The following is a 16,061-nucleotide window of genomic DNA, read 5'->3' on the forward strand; positions in this document are numbered from 1 at the left end:
AAAATGGGCCAATTTTATTATTATAAATACCATGAAGGTTTTAACGTGTTAATTTTGTAGCATAAGAGGTGCATTTAATAATAACTCCTACCACAAGGGTCTCTTTAAATTTAACTTCTTCTTTTTTTAATAAATAAGATAGTAACAATAATTGAAATTATTGATGATGTGCAAGAGATCGTTACGAGGATTCAAGGAAAAATACAAATGAAAGAAAAAAGATTTATCACAAACCTAAATACTAATATTCACGAAGCTAGCTGTTCTACAATTATTATAAAAATTTAAAAATAATAATAACAAGAAAAGAACAAATATAGGGCAAATTATAACTTACCTGCTTGTGGTTTCGCTAAAATTTAAGTTGTCTATTTGTAGTTTCAAATTTAACATTTTAAACATCTGAAATTTGATCAAAATTTAAGTTGCCTACTCATGATTTGAAATCTCATGATACAAGTATTCTGCTGGATTCTTTTTTAAACCATTTAATCTTGTATTTATATGTTTTTTTGTGTTTTTAGAGATGAGAGACATAAAAGTAAAGCAAAATTACATATTTAGCCATGTTTTTAACAAAAGTGAGTTACAAAAATTTAATTGAGCTAACCTCAAGTGAGCAAATTGTTAAATTTCGATTCATTTATAGGTGACTTAAATTTCAGCCAAATTACGTGTGAGTAAGTTGTAATTTGCTCAAAAAGAAAAAATTGACTCAAAATTAGCCTATTTTCAGCCATCTCTAGTCTACATCCTTCCACTCCCCCTCAATCCAAACATTCCAAAAAATTTTTAACTTGGTACAAAGATGATACTTGTAAAATAAATAAATAAATAAATATAGCAAGAGCTCCTATTATCATTAAGAAACATACGCCTATCAGCCACGTTCACACAAATTTGTCCTTGATAAGAGACCTACACCGATCCAACATGTGTGACTGAGCATAATTACAAGGAACTACATAACATGTTTACTACAATGGACTAAAGTCCAAGTTTTCTGAGAAGCTCTTGCCATCTTAGAGTCTCTTCATCAAATGTGTAGGTCGAAGGAGAAACAAGAACTCCACTGCCTCCAACCTGCATCAGTCAATATTCAAAAAATTAGGTTTGCAGGTGGATTTCTGGTAGGGGAAACTCAATTCAATGTGGAACCAGATACAAAAATCCCTAACGAGATGACAGATGCCAGAAAATAGTGTCCTTGTTTTTTAATATACAGTTCCATACAATAGATGGGCACAAAGATTACTTATGAGTTCAGAAACTACATATTTAGACTCAAAACCCAGTAATGAAATAAATGAAATTGACAAATATAAAAAAACATAGCAAAAAGATATGGTATTGGGACATTTTCCTAATATGTGCAAATAAAAAACTGTTGGGAGATGCTTCAGCCTAAAACAGTTGCGGCTTTGAGAGATGATAAACTATTTGTTTATGTATAAAAAAGACCAGTGTACCCAGTTGGTCCAAACATTTTATTTAAAACTAGCCCGTGCATTGCACGGGTTAGCGACTAGTATAATATAAGTTTAAAAATGTAATTATATTATTTCATATCAATTATATTACTATTTAAATCAATCCCAAGTACATTGCTAAATCTATATTTATATCTCATATCTAGTATCTAGTATTAAATGCTCTCCTTGCTCTCTAAGATTAGTTCAAAACACAAAGAGACCATAATCACATTTCTAAAACTTCATCAAATATCAACCAACTAGTCTATTACTTACCAAAATTATATTGTAATAAAACCATAGATTAAACATATAATTTTCCAAAAGAGGCAACTTCGCCAAAAATACCAACAATAGTTCCAGTAGAAACTGCCTTAACTCTAGCAGAAGCTGCAACAGCTCCAGCAGAAGCTACAGTAGCACCAGCAGCATTTGCAATAGCTCCAACAGCAGCTTAGACAATTGACACATGTCCAAAGTGATATCATCAACCCTTTAATGTCCATTCCCAGTAGCTTGCTGCTATACCCAAAGAAGCAAATATCCAATAAGAGAAGTCCTACCATTTTAAGCGAAGATCCTTAGCCTCCAACTATAGTACCAGAAATAGGAAGATCCAAGAAAGGTTATCTTACCATTTTTAGCCAAACCCATGAATTTATGCAAAATATTTTCTCCAGTAGAAGACCTCACACAGCTAACATTATCCAGCTGTGTCAGGACAGCTACTACTATAGAGCTGTCAGCTGCAACGGTAGCCTTAAAGTTTCAAACTTTTTTCTTTTGGCTAAAAACCAAAAACACACTAATGAAATCACTTACTTTGTCAAATACTTTTCTTTATTTGCTAAATTTCCCTTCAACTAATTCTAATCTAATTACATACTTGGCTCTATATAAAGAGGACCAAGCCACACACTAACACACCCACTATCCATCTCTCTCTTAATCTCTTGTTTTGAAATTTCATCATTTTGCTGCCTATAAAAACATCTCCATATCTTTTTCTGTTTCTCTTACAAAAATCTCTCTTCTTAGCTAACACAATTACAACACACCTATTACACCACACCATTACCCCATCATATACTTACTCTCTCTTTCCCTCCATATTAAGAAAATGCCTATATTTTTCTGCCCATAAACACATCCCCATATCTTTCTCCATTTCCCTTACAAAATCTCTTCTCTTAGAAAGAATCATAACTCATTATCATAATACAAAAGCCATTCCAACAACAACTATAATCTCATGTATTTACTATAATTTAACCTTAATATCTCTCATACTTCCCTATATTTTACAAACACATTCCTCACAAAATATCCATACATACTTCTCATATATCTTCAAACTCTATGTCTCACAAAGTAATTATATACAAGATCCATATTCAACAAAGTATCTACATATATTTCTAATACATCTTACAAACACCTTATCTCACAAAACATATATATTTCCCACCATCTTTATACACCTTAAAAGATATCAAATACTCTTCCAATAACATGTTACAAAGCCCTTCTCATGGAAGGGATATAACTATAATGCTAAAAAGTCCTTCTTATGAAAGACACAAACTTATAATATTAAAAGCTCTTCTCATGGAAGGCAATATCACTCATATTTTAATAAAAACTAAAAGAGTATTATGTGGGAAAATAATTTAAGTGCATGATAAAAGGGATAAACTTAACCAACCTATGCACATGGCTGGACATATTCTCTCTCCCTTTATTTGCACCCATTTTTTTCCCTTCAATTATGAAGTCATTATGAAAGGACTTATAATATCATATTGTACTACTAGACTTATTTTACTATACCGCTAAAATGTTATAAGTCCACTGATGTCATACGACTGGAGCCACAAACCACATAAAGATAAGTCATTATGTCTTTATTTCTAAATTTACATTATTAAATATATTTTACTTCATTATCATTGTACTGCTGGACTTATGTTATTATGCTGTTGGAATGTTATCAACTCACTAATGCTATATGGCTGGATCCACGAATCATATAAAGAATAAAGTAATGCTATACAGCTAGAGTCAGAAACATTGATAATGACATATTTTATGTAATTGGTTAATCCTTTGACAAAACGCACTTTACTTATAATTGGATAGATCTAGGATGTGTTTAATACTTTAAGAAACATGTTGTTCAAGCCAAGTATTAAAGCCATGAAGATTGGACCAAGAAACAAGTGAAGAAGGGCAGTTCATTAAAGCTAGACAGATTCCTGATAGGTCTCAACAGATAGCTATCTATTGAGGTTTAATGAGTCTTGACAGCTCTCGACAGATTCTATCTATTGAGAATTATGAAAATCAGTTTTTCAAATCTGATTTTCGACCTATGCTTATGTATTTATGTAAGGTTTCTTTTCTCACAACCCTAGACATATATAAGACTTATTTTAAAGGCCGTCACATAAGTGAATTCAAGGAGAACACATGCAAAAGATGACCCATGCTTTAGTCTCTCTGAAAGAAGCTACTGCGTCCTTTTTGCCTTAGGGTTTTGTAACCAAGTGCTTCTTGATTTTCATTGTTGATGAAGTGAAGAAATTTACAACCAACATCTTCTTCAATTTGGTGAGTTAGTCACGTATAGAGAGTCATGCATCATTGTTAGTCACATACTGGGATTCATGCAAAAGGGTGACGTTCATATATTGAAGAGATCTGAGGTTCTGAAGCGATAGAAGGTTTCTGCTGTAAGTTCATCTACGTGGATTGTAGAGTCTAGGGACAAAGGTTTTGTACTAGATCTGAAACTTCTCTTTATTATAGTGGATTGCTTTTCGGGAAGGTTTCCCCCCAGGTTTTCTTACTGTGAAACTAGTTTGTTTCATTGGTTTTCTTGGGTTATCATATCTTGTCTAATTTACTTTTTCGATGTATGATTTCGACATGATATTGATGTTAGTTTGTTTTAACAAGATTTATTCATAATAAATCTAATTAACAACTTGGGTTTAAAACTTGTTAATTCTATCAACCGGAGTCTAAATTTCCCAACAAACATAAAAGATAAGTCAATGTTTTCTCTATTTTTGAAATTACATTATTATGTATATGTTAACTCATTATTATTGCACTGCTGGATGCAAGTTACTTTAATATCATCTCACTATTTAATAAAATATGATCTTACTAATACTTCATTAATGAACATATATATATTAATAAATTGATCTACCATCGCTGGACATATTATTCGAACATAAACCACTGATGGACATATATTATTCGAACATATACCACCGATGGACATATATTACTTGGACATGAACCGCTGCTAAATGTGTAATGTTTGGACATAAACCATAGCTGGATATGTATTATTTGGATGTAAACCATTGTTGGACATACATTATTTGGACATAAACCATTGCTGGACGTATCTTATTATATTGGACATGAACTATATTATACGTTTTTAGACCCCTTAACACATAAGTTGTTTAACCTAGTAATTTAGCCAAGTGATTACTTAGAAAAATTATTCAAATCTAGGTTAACAAAAACAAATCATATCATGTAAAGCAATGCAGAAATATAAAGAACACAAGATATGATAACCCAAGAAAACCAAACCGGTAAAAAACTTGAGGAGGATTTAACCTAGCTATCCTCAAGGTAAAACAGATCCACTATGAAAGAATTGAAGTTTGTATAATAAGACTTAGACCACTAACATCTTATTGCTACCTCTAGTAGAAAACTTACTAACATGACCACGTGACAACTTCGAGTCCACAAACTACTTCTTTCCTTGATCTTCTGCAGCCACAAGTTCTCCCACTTGTGATACTTTTTAAGTTCTTTAAGTGGAACTGAAACGATCACCAAGTTCTTGACATGAATCTTGATCTTGATAACCCTAAGTATGTATAAAGGTAAACACCTCTAGATTTCACAAAAGATTCAACACACAGCACATCAAAGACTTCTAAAATGTAGGTTTTTCCTTTTATACTTGGAGTAAAACATAAAACCCTACACGTCAAATCGGGCTTGGGCTTAGTTGGAAAATTCTACAGAAAATTAATCTGTATGAGGTTCGATCGATAGAGCCTAATTTTCAATTGATCGAGCCTTGCAGATTTAAACCTATAAATCCTGCAATTACTCGATTCCAACTTTTACAAGTAAACACACTTTGAGCAGCATAATTCTAGACTTTAAGTTTTGTTCATGGTTTGCCAACACATTACAAATTGAAGTTCTAATACATTAAGTTTCTAAAGTTTTAGAAGCTAATAAACTCCCCCTTTGGCAATCCGTGACAAAACACATCACAAAAATAAAACGCTTAAAGTTACAAAACAACCCATTTAATTATAAAATGCCCAAAAAAAATTCAACCTAACTCCTATCTATCAGTTGTCAGTGTAGACAATAGCATAACTGAATTAACCTATATATTCCTAAAACACTCAACAAACACATAAATGTATGTGTGGAAAATACAAGTAAAACAAAAGAAAATTCATGATTTCACAAAACAGAAAATAAAAGACATATACCATGAATGACCTCATAATAAAAATTAGTAACCAATGTATCATATGTGAAACAAGAAACAAAAAAAGAACCATAAAACATAGTGTCTCCCCCTAACATATACAACCCATAAAACATAAATACATCATGAGCCAAATAAAAGAAAATACATCAAAGAAGCTCCTAAATACAATCTAGCTCCAAAACAAAAACTCCCCCTATCAACATGCATATTTACTCCCCCTTTTTGTGACGAATTGCCAAAGGGCAATCAAGACTCATCATCAAAAGGTGGAGGTGGAGTAGAATGTCTAGCACTCGCCAAATCAGCTCGTAGCCTAAAGCTCCGCAAGCACATCCACCAAAATCTGTCCATGTGCTACTTGAACAGTCATGACAGTGTCCAACATACTCCGAATGAAAGCATCACTCGAAGAAGAAGGTGGAGGATCAACAGCGGTGGTAGGAATGACATACTCCTCAACAATGGGGTCGCCAGATGTAGGAGGCCGAGATGCACCTATAAAAGACTCGGCTCTAGGGCATTTAGAGCTAGCTTTCGTCTGAGCTTCTCTTTGTCAAAGAAAGGTGGCACCTATGGTAGCAATGATATGGACTTGCTCAGATGCAGGAAAGTCCTCTAAACCTAAGTGTAATAAAATCCTATGGATAAACACCGGAAAGAAAATACCATGTGATGTAGAACTACTCCTATGAACCTTAACTAGAGATAGAATGAAAAGAGTAGGAAAACTCATAGGAGCATTAGTCACAAGGGCATACAAAAATGCACATCTCTCAAGAGGAATGGTGTGCAAGTAAGAGATAGGCCAAATAGAATGACAAGAAATCCTGAAAAAACAGATAATTAAGCTCAGTAAGCTCATGAGTAGTGATACAAGGATTGGAACCCCATCTAATGGAAGTACCGGTGATGTGAGACATAATCTCATCAAAGGGAGGGACCTCAGTGTATGGATAGATTGGTTGTTGTAGCTTAGGTACACCAAGAGTAGTGGCCACTACTAAAGGAGTAATGACATACTCTTCACCCCTTATCCAACTCTTCACATACTGAGTGTTGGAATCATTGGAATGGACAGAGAGGTTCGAGTAGAACTCTCTAATCAAAACAGTCGGAGGGGGATGTGAAATATCCAAAAGCAGTAACTAACCTCGACTCTCAAAATTCCTACGTATCTCAGAACCTAACTCATCAAGGATCATTTTACGCTCAGCCACTACAGATCTATAGATATAGAGTTTCTCATAATTCTCTTGGTGTTTCTTAGTTCTAAAACTATCACTCTCAAAAACAGGGGTAGAGGAAGAGGAGGTTTTCTTGTTGGCTCTAGTTTTTTTAACCATGATGCTAACGGGTTAAAAGAAAAACAAAAGAGAAACAACAAAAATAACCAAGGGTAGACTGCATTAAAGAGGGTTAAAGCACAAAAATCTCAATAAATAACAATCTATATGATGCATTGAATGAATGCACATACGATGCATGCTTTAATTCATTGAAATTTTATTAATTTTACTTTATAAACCAACAATTGACTTGAACACTTATGTTCTTTTTGTGCATATGCTATACTTTCTTGAGCACAAAATTTTATGATATTTACTAAGGTGTTCATGATTGGCTAATAAACAGTGGTGAGATGGTTATTTATGCGTTTCTCATTAAGTTCAAGTCCAAACTCTTTGTTTTTAGACCCCTTAAAATACAACCAAATTAACCTAATTATTTAGCCAAGTGATTAACTTAAGTAAATTATGCAAATCTAAGTTAACACAGATAAATCATATCATTTTAAAGTGCAAAAAATAAAGAACACAACAATGTGATAATCTAGGAAAACCAAACTGATAAAAAACTTGAGGAGGATTTAACCTAGCTATCCGCAAGGTAAAACAAATCCACTATGAAAAAATTGAAGTTTACACAATAGCGACTTAGACCACTAACATCCTATTTCTACCTTGAGTAGGAAACTTACTACCATGATCACATGACAGCTCCGAGCCCACAAACTACTTCTTTCTTGGATTCACAGCAAGCACAAGCACTCCCGCTTGTATATCTTTAACCTCTTGAATCTGCAGCTGAATTGATTACCAAGCTCTTGACATCAATCTAGATCTTGATAACCCTAAGTGTATGTGAAGGTAAACACCTCTAGATCTCACAAAAAATTCACACACATATCATAAAGAGCAACCTCAAAACATAGCTAGGGTTTTCCCTTTTATACTTAAGACAAAACATAAAACCCTACACGTCAAACAGGCTTGGGCTGAGTTGGAAAATTCTGCAGAAAAATAATCTGCACGAGCTTCGATCGATCAAGTCTAATTTTCGATCGATCGAGCTAGGCAGATTTACACAGTATATCCTGCAGTACACTCGATTCCAACTTTACACTTTAAACATACTTTAAGCAAGTCTAAAACAAGACTAAACGTTTTGATCATGGTTTGCCAATATTATGAATTGAAGTTCTAATACATTTAAACCTAAAGTCTTAGAACCTAACACAAACAATCAAAAGCATGTGACTTCAAAATCAAGATTAAGTGATCAAAAACTATAAACAACTCTCACACAATATGCACTACATAGCTAAAACAAGCAAAGTGTAGTAAAATGAGCTCATCCAAGCTAAACAAGGTACACAAACATGTTAGGTAAAGATAATATGGCCAGCCTTGATTACAAGTCCAAGAAAAATAATGCAAAACACATTTTTCCTTCCCTTTTTTTTTTTGGAACAAAACAAGATAAACAACCTATCATGAAATGCATGAATGCTATGCAATGCAAGTCCTAAAAGCACAAAGAAACCAAAACAACAAAAGAAGAATGGTCATAAAGAATATTAAGATGAAGCACAAGGACCATGTCAGAAAGACTCAATTAGATTGAGCCTTTTGCATCCAAAACTTTTTAGATGTAACTCTAACATTGGAGTTATTATTTATATGAGAATGATGAGCAACTCCGGAATTGGTATAAAGGTTTAAAGCCTTAACCAATTCACCAATAAGTACTATAGGATCTTGTGTTTAAGGCACATGTACTTTTGGCTTATTTGCTCGCTTTGCGGCTTGCAATTTGAAACAGTTTGGATGAATATGCCCAGTCTTTCCACAAAAATGATAAACCCATAAAAGTCTATCATGCAACTTATCCTTAGGGAGAGGAGGATTTTTAGGCTTAGACTCTTTAAGATCAACTCTAATCTTCCTAGGAGATGGTGTAGCTTCTACTGGTTTGACAATCTCACTCTTAAGGGGCTCAAAAAAAGAAATAGAATTTGTGGAATGAGTTTCAGACACAGAGATGCTATCTTCAAAACCTAGACCAGTTTTGTCTAAGGGAGACTTCTGAATACTCAACATGTGATCAAGTTTAGAACTAACAAATCTATTTGTTTGTTCTCTAGCAACAGATAATTCTAGTTCCAATTTCTTAATTTTATCAAGCAACAAAATGTTTTCAGTCTTCACCTTATCAATCAATTCATTAGCATCAAACAATTTTAACAATAAAATTTTCTTATCAAGCTGAAGGGAAGTAATTTTCTTTAAACCTAAGTCATTATTCATAGCATCCTTTGCAGCAACCTTGTAAAGCTTATTTTAAATTTCTTGCAAATCAACACATTCAGAGAGTTCCCCATCAGAAGCGTTCTCTCCAATTACAACACTTTCATCAACTACAGCAGTAGCTGTGAAAGTAATGAAGTTTCCATCCTCATCACTACCAGACTCATGATCAGAAACTTCATCATCACTAAGGGTTACAACCATAGCTTTACCATTTGATCTCAAGAATGTAGGACATTCTGAGTTCACATGACCATACCCTTGACAACCAAAACATTGTTGACTCAAAGAATTATTAGAGGTTTGACCTACTTTCTCTTTATATTTTTCAGTATTGATCACTTTAGTAGGTTCATTCCTTTTAAAATTCCTAGGTTCAGCATTGTTTTTACCTCTTGCCCTTCTGTTTTTGTTCCTAAGAAAGTTTCTAAAGTTCTTGGCAAGATATGCAATCTTTGTAAAAGAGAGTTCATCATCAAATCCATTACCATTAATATCATCAACTGACTTGAGAGCCATTGATTTGGATTTATTTATCATAGGTAAGTCTAGCTCATAGGATTGGAGAGATCCTACAAGCTCATCAACAGGGATAGAGTCCACATCCTTACTTTCAGTAATGGTAGTCATTTTGGGTCTAAAGTTCTCAATCAAGGATTTAAGTATCTTCCTAACAATCTTAGGTTGATCATAAATTTTACCCAAATTATAAGCAGAGTTAACAATATCATTTAGTTTAGCATAGAATTCATCAAAACTTTCATCATCAGACATTCTAATACTTTCAAATCTAGTAATTAACTACTGCAGTTTGTTAATCTTAACTGCCTTTGTGCCTTCATGCATAGTTTGGAGAATATTCCATGCAGTATGAGCAACCTCAACATTAGAGATTCTCTTGAATTCCTCCATAGAAACAACATTAAAAATAGCATTTATGACTTAGCTATTAAAAGCGGCTGCTTCTTTCTGAGAAGTTGACCACTCACTTATAGAAGTAGTCGGTTTCTCCCATCCGTATTCAATGGAATTCTAAACTTTCTCATCAATAGATTTCAGGAATTCTTTCATCTTTACTTTCCAGTAGGCATAGTTGTTCCCATCAAAGTGAGATGGAATCACAAGAGAGTGACCGTGTTCCATGACAACAAGGGTCAAGGATCAACTCTTAGATCAAAGGATCTAAATACAAGAGCTAACCTACTTTTATATCACTTGTACATTTTTAGACCCTTTAAAAAACAAGTTGTTTAACCTAGTAATTCCACCAAGTGATTACTTAGATAAATTATTCAAATCTAGGTTAACACAAACAAATCATATCATGTAAAGCAGAGCGGAAATATAAAGAACACATGATATGATAACTCAAGAAAACCAAACTGGTAAATAACTTGGGGAGGATTTACCCTAGCTATCCTTAAGGTAAAATAGATCCACTATGAAAGAATTGAAATTTGTACAATAAGACTTAGACCACTAACATCCTATATTACTACCTCGAGTAGAAAACTTACTACCATGACCATGTGACAGCTCCGAGTCTACGAACTACTTCTTTCATTGATCTTCTATAGTCACAAGTTCTCCCACTTGTTATATTATTTAAGTTCTTTAAGTAGCAACTAAAATAATCACCAAGTTCTTGACATGAATCTTGATCTTGATAACCCTAAGTGTATATGAAGGTAAACACCTCTAGATCTTACAAAAGATTCAACACACAACACATCAAAGACTTCTAAAAATGTAGTTAGGGTTTTTCCTTTTATACTTGGAGTAAAACATAAAACCCGACACATCAAATCGGGCTTAGGCTTAGTTGGAAAATTCTACAGAAAATTAATTTGCACAAGGTTTAATTGATCGAGCCTAATTTTCGATCGATCGAGCCTTGTAGATTTAAACCTATAAATCCTGCAATCACTGGATTCCAATTTTTACAAGTAAACACACTTTGAGCATCATAATTCTAGACTCTAAGTTTTGATCATTGTTTGCCAACACATTACAAATTGAAGTTCTAATATATTTAATTCCTAAAGTCTTAGAACCTAACATATACCACAACTGGATATGGACTATTAGACTCATCCCATTATTGGACATATGACAATTAATTAGTCATTCTAATGGACATCGCTTAATACACATAATAACAACATTCAACTCACCATTTAGTCAAATCTATTATGCTAAAAAAATTATTTATTTATTTCAACCATTATCATGATTCTAAGACTTTGGGCTTTATCTATTATGTAGGCTTAAAAATGCATTGGGAGCCATTGATCTATATGGCCCAATATTGAGTTCCGGATTAAACTCTCCAAAACAAATCCGGATCTAGCAAAGTCACACCTCTAACGAAAGACACGTGGTTATGCGCAGAAACAGCCCCCGACAAATAACCTTATTTATCAAGGGTTTTACATGTAAATCTTTAACCCTTGGTAAATAAGGTTATTTATTTAAGGGTATTTTGACCCTCAAAATAATATAGAGCACTTATTTTGAGGGCCACAAAAGTTTTCAAAATTTCTTTTTTGATGGTATAAAGTTCGAAAGTTATCAAGAGTCGATTTGACTCTTAGAATAATTTTCCTCGAGGTTTTTTAATACATTTTTCAAGAATTTTAATTTACCGTGTGTGCATTATTTTATTAGTTTTTATTGTACAGATCAACTCGAAGGTTCAATCAGATTAATTACGCACTGTATCGTGCTTCAAAGTTCAAACAATTAAAACTTCTAAAAAGTAAAAATGTGATACACGTGAAATAGTCTTTACCAACGTAGCAAGTTTCGTATGAACTTATGCAATAAAATTACTGTTTATGTTTCGATCTCTTGCATCAAGCATGGTATCAAGAATAAGTAAAACTGTTCTTTCTTTCTTTTTTTTTCTTTTTTTTTTTTCACGGTTATCTTTTTCAGAAAAAAGGGTATAGAACAATATTATGCTACTCGTGCTTCAGACAATAGGAGTTAAATGTGATGCACGAAAGATTGATTGTGGCGTATTGAAACTCTCTAGCTTGAAGAATTTAGAGTCTTAATTAGAACTTATTGATAAACCACTAGAACTAATCAAATGTGCACATTTTTGTGAAGTCCTAACTTGTTTTATAACTCAAGTTTGATTAAGCTGTGTGCATGAGCAACGAATCGAACCAGTTTATTTTATTTTATCTATTTCCACCATTTACTAAGGTGAGCCTGGTATTGTTTATAGAAAAATAAATAAATAAAAAAAGTGAGCCTGGTATTTGATATACAAAATCTAACTTATTTTCATGGTCAGTTTATTATAGTTTTTTTTCCCCTACAAAAAAGAGAGTTTACTATAGCTTTTTAAAACCATATTTATTTCATGCGTGGTTGTAATTTTACTCAACTTAATTTTTGAAGAAAATAAGAAATGAAAATAAGCTGTCCCAAATTGTTAGGTTCTAAAGATTTAGGTTTAAATATTTAGAATCATATTTTTATTGTGTTGGCAAACTAAGAACAAAATATGTTTAGAATCATGCTTAAAAGTGTTTATTTCAAGGTTCAAGTCGAGCTGATTGTAGAAAAAGGAAGAGTGGTTCTACCTTGCTCGACCGATCTAGAATTAGGCTCGACCAATCGAAAATCACAGGCACAGTTTTTCTACAGAAGTTTTGAACAAACCAAGCATGCGAAAATGTTTAGGGTTTCATCTAAACTTCTTTTGAAAACTCTTAGAAGACTTGTGTGTTACTCTTTGTGAGATCCGAGAGGTTTTATACCTTCTAACTATACAAGAATCTACCAAAGCTAGAACTACAATTAAGCGTTGGTAGAACATAGTTGCTGCATCAAGATCATTACTGAAGGTGATCTGAAACTTTTGAGTGGAATTTCAAAGTCACAAGAAAGGCGGCTTGTGTTAGTGTAAATATAAGAAGAGAAGGAGTCCGTGAATTCGAAACTTGTACATGGTCGTGTTAGTAAGCTACTACATGAGGTAGCAATAAATTTAGAGTTAAATCTGATTATAAAAACTTCAATTCTCTCATAGTTGAGTTGTTTACCTTAAGGATAGTTAGGTCAAATCCTCTCTAAGTTTTTACCTTGAAACGGTTCGTTTCATCCGTTTTCTTGTGTTATCATTGTTAGGTTCTAAAGACTTAGGATTTGATGTATTAAGAACTCTAATGTGCAATGTTGGCAAACCATGATCAAAACAATATGTTTAGTCTTATTTAGGCTTGCTCAAAGTTGTGTAATTCATGTAAAGTTGGAATCGAGAGGCTGTAGATGTATTAGTACATTTTGGCCTGTCTCGATCGATCGAAGGATAGACTCGATCCATCGAAAGTCAGCCAAAATGTTTTTCTGCAGAATTTCCAACTCAGCCCTATATCATTAAACGTTTAGGGTTTTATGTTTTTGCCCTAAGTATATAAGGCAAAACCCTAGCCACGTTTTGTGAGTTGCTCTGGTTGTATTGTTGCTCATATTTTGCGATTTGTGTGAATCTCTTGTGAAATCCTTGAGGAGCTTTCCTTCACATAAACTTAGGTTTTTCAAAGTAGAGATATTATCAAAACTTTGATGATCAACTCAGTTGCTGTCATAGAAGATTAAAGAAACACAAGTAGGAGTGCTTGTACTTGATTGGAGAATCCAAGAAAGAAGAAGGTCGTGGATTCGGAGCTTGCATGTGGTCGTGTCAGTAAGTTCTACTAGTGAGTAGCATTAGGAAGTCGAGCGTGGGTGCTTGTAAGTCCTTTTGTATGAATTTCGATTCTTTCATATAGTAGATTCAAGTTTACCTTGAGGATAGCTAGGTTAAATCCTCCTCAGGTTTTTTACCGGTTTGGTTTTCCTAGGTGATCATATCTTTGTGTTCTTTATATTTCCGTTGCTTTATATTTTGATATGATTATTTGATTGTGTTAACCTAGATTTGCATAATTTGACTAAGTTAATCACTTGGCTAATAACCTAGGTTAATCCAATTGTTGTGTTTTAAGGGATCTAAAAACCTAACAATCATATCATGTGTTATTTATTTTTCTGCATCTTTGCATGATATGATTTATTGTTGTTTAACCTAGATTTGAATAATTAATTTAAGTAATCACTTGGTTAATATATTAGGTTAAACAATCTAGTTTTAGGGGTCTAAACAAACAAACACAAATGATTCCTACTGGGATAATTTTTTCCATAAAAGACCCAAAAAAAGAAAAGAAAAAGGTTTAATGATACAATAAAAATTTAAAAAAAAAAAAAAAAAATCTGGTTCCTTTATAGTATTTTTACGCATAGCAAGTTTGGTATGGTATAGTACATTTTTGCAATAAGATCAAAACTGAGGTGGGGGTTTTGATTGGATATGGGTGTATGGCAATTATGCGTTGGTAAAGATTTATTTAGAAAAGAAATTTTTTTGGTTTTTCTAAGAAGAAAAAATAAATTTAATAATTGTAAATCCCTAATTATCATTTAAGTTGCTATCACATGTGATATGTATGCATGTTTATTTATTTTTTTTGCTTTGGACCGATGAAAATTAATTTTTTTAATTGATTAAAATTATTCTTATCAAGGACCCGTTAAAATCAATTAACATTAATTGTATGCTCAAGTCTATCTTTCTTAACATTGAATTTTCATCGGTAGCAAAATAGAGTGTCAACAAGGAAAAGCGGTCGTTTGCTAGACCAATGAGAATCCATATGACTTTATATATATATATATATAATACCATTTGGATTTCTCACTGAAATAATTTAACATTTCTTTTATGTAATAAGTTTTATTCTACAACTAGTGGGGATCATTATTCATTACAATAACAACTTCTTGAGAGCATTGCTCCTTAGATACTACAGACTGAGCAAAAAATATATCTATCTATAGACTATAATATGCCATTCCTGAAGCCCTAAGAGAAGAAATTTGGAGCATACGGTGTCCACTGTCCATACTATCAGATTAGCTTGATTTTTTTTATCTGGAGCTTGACTGAAGCATTTGTCATAGCAAATCTAGGACACATCTATGTATGGAATGGGGGAGATGGAGAAATAGGAGAGGAAAGTAGAGAAGAAATTAATATATTCTAACCATATGGGTAATGTTATTAAAATATACTTCTTGCGCCTCTCCTTACTTCCTCTCATTTTCCTTCATCCAAACATATGGGTAAAGTCATCATTTAACTATCTTTTAGGAAGGTAGGACAATCTACCTGCAATTTAGGGGGCAAAGAAGTATCCAATTCTAAAGGTTTTTTTTTTTCTTGAAATTTGTTAAGACCGCGACGCTAACCACTACTTCTAAAACCAATTTATGTTAAGAAGAGACACACTTTAGTTTTTGCAGGACGCAAAGTCCGGCCTCTATACTTGTTGCAAGTGAGCATAAGAGGTTTTGCAATGCGTTGTCCCACAGGCTGGGCTATCAAGCACCAATATG

This window comes from Quercus suber, unplaced genomic scaffold (assembly GCF_002906115.3).
Source record: "Quercus suber isolate HL8 unplaced genomic scaffold, Cork oak 2.0 scaffold_291, whole genome shotgun sequence".
NCBI lineage: Eukaryota > Viridiplantae > Streptophyta > Magnoliopsida > Fagales > Fagaceae > Quercus > Quercus suber.